Below are 2,367 nucleotides of genomic sequence, written 5' to 3'. Positions count from 1 at the left end.
GGAGGCTGAGGCAGGAGAATTGCTTGAACCCAGGAGGCGGAGGTTGCAGTGAGCCAAGATTGCACCATTGCACTCTAGCCCAGGTGACAGTGCAAGACTACATCTCATAAAAAAAAAAAAAAGAAAGAAATGTTATACACATGTACCTCTGGTCACCTGCTCCCTTCCGTATCTCTCAGAACTTCCAGGCACCTGACATACTCTCTTAGAGCAGCATTTCTCGAAGTGTAGTCTGGAACTTCCTTCAATAGAATCACCTGGTAGGAATGTGACTTACTAAACATGCAGAAACTCTTAGCTGGGCATGGTGGTGCACACCTGTAGTCCCAGCTACTTGGGAGGTTGAGGCAGGAGGATAGTTTGAGCCTGGGAGATGCAGGCTGCAGTGGGCTATGATCGTGTCACTGCACTCCAGCTTTAGCGACAGAGTGAGACCCTGTCTCAAACAAACAAACAAACAAACAAAACAGAATCTCAGGCCTCATACAGAACCCCACAATCAAGGGAAAGGAATCTGTATTTTAACAAACTGCAGGCAATTCTGATGCCCATTAAAATTTGAGAAGCACTGCCTGGACTCACACAATCACTCACTAAGGGGAGGGTTCAGATAGGGATTGCATTGAATCTGTAGATTGCTTTGGGTAGTATGGACATTTTAATAATACTGATTCTTCCAATCCATGAACATGGAATATTTTTCCATTTTTTGGTGTCCTCTTTAGTTTCTTTCATCAGTGTTACATGGTTTTCATTATAGAGATCTTTAACTTCTTTGGCTAATTCCTAGGTATTTAATTTTATTTGTGGCTACTATAAATGGCATTACCTTTTAATTTCTTTTTCAGATTGTTCATTGTTGGCATGTAGAAATGCTACTAATTTTTGTATGTTGCTTTTGTATCTTGCAAATTTATTGAATTTATCACTTCTAATAGGTTTTTTGTGGAATCTTTAGGTTTTTTTGAAATATAAGATTATATCATCTATAAACAAGAATAAATTGACTTCTTCCATTTCAATTTGGATGCCCACTATTTCTTTCTCTTGTCTGACTGCTCTAGCTAGGATTTCCAGTACTATGTTGAGTAACAGTGATGAAAGTGGGCATCCTGGTTGTGTTCTTAGAGGAAAGGCTTTCAGTTTTTTCCCATTCAGTATGATATTAGCTGTGGGTCTGTCACATAGGGCTTTTATTATATTAAGGTATATTCCTTCTATTCCAGTTTTTTGAGGGTTTTTATCTTGAAGGGATGTTAAATTTTATCAAATGCTGTTTCAACATCAATTGAAGTGATCATACTGTTTTTACTCTTCATTCTGTCGATATGATGTATCACATTAATTGATTTGCATATGTTGGACCATCCTTGCATCCCAGGGACAAATCCCACTTGGTCATGATGAATGATCTTTCTAATGTATTGCTGAATTTGCTTGTATTTTCATCTTGTTTTGGTATCAGGGTCATACTAGCCTCATAGAATGAGATTGGAAGTATTCCCCCCTCTTCTATTTTTTGGAATACTTTGAGTAGGATTGGTATTAGTTTTTCTTTAAATGCTTGGTAAAACTCAGCAGTGTAGGCATCAGGTCCTGGGCTTTTCTTTGTTGGGAGACTTTATTACAGCTTTGATTTTTTTTTTTTTTTTTTTTTTGAGATGGAGTCTCACTCCAGTCACCCAGGCTGGAGTGCAGTGGCGCAATCTCCGCTCACTGCAAGCTCCTCCTCCCGGGTTCACACCATTTTCCTGCCTCAGTCTCCTGAGTAGCTGGGACTACAGGTGCCTGCCACCACGTCCGGCTAATTTTTTGTATTTTTAGTAGAGACAGGGTTTCACCGTGTTAGCCAGGATGGTCTCGATCTTCTGACCTCGTGATCCACCTGCCTCGGCTTCCCAAAGTGCTAGGATTACAGGCGTGAGCCACTGTGCCTGGCCCCTACAGCTTTGATCTTGTTATCTGTTATTGATCTGTCAGGTTTTGGATTTCTTCCTGGTTCAATCTTGGTGGGTTGTATCTGTCTAGCAATTTGTCCATTTAGTCTAGATTTTCCAATTTATTGGCATATCTACTTGCTCATAGTAGCCACTAATGATCCTTTGAATTTCTTCAGTATCAGTTATAATGTCTCCCTTTTCATTTCTGATTTTATTTATCTGGGTCTCTCTTTTTTATTTTTTATTTTTTTGAGACAGAGTCTTGCCCTGTTGCCCAGGCTGGAATCCAGTGGCATGATCTTGGCTCACTGCAACCTCCACCTTCCAGGTTCAAGCAATTCTTGTGCCTCAGCCACCTGAGTGGTTGGGACTACAGGCGTATGCTACCACGCCTGGCTAATGTTTGCATTTTTAGAGGAGATGAGTT

Source organism: Colobus angolensis, unplaced genomic scaffold, assembly GCF_000951035.1.
Source record: "Colobus angolensis palliatus isolate OR3802 unplaced genomic scaffold, Cang.pa_1.0 Scaffold164, whole genome shotgun sequence".
NCBI lineage: Eukaryota > Metazoa > Chordata > Mammalia > Primates > Cercopithecidae > Colobus > Colobus angolensis.
This window is presented reverse-complemented; position numbering follows the sequence as displayed.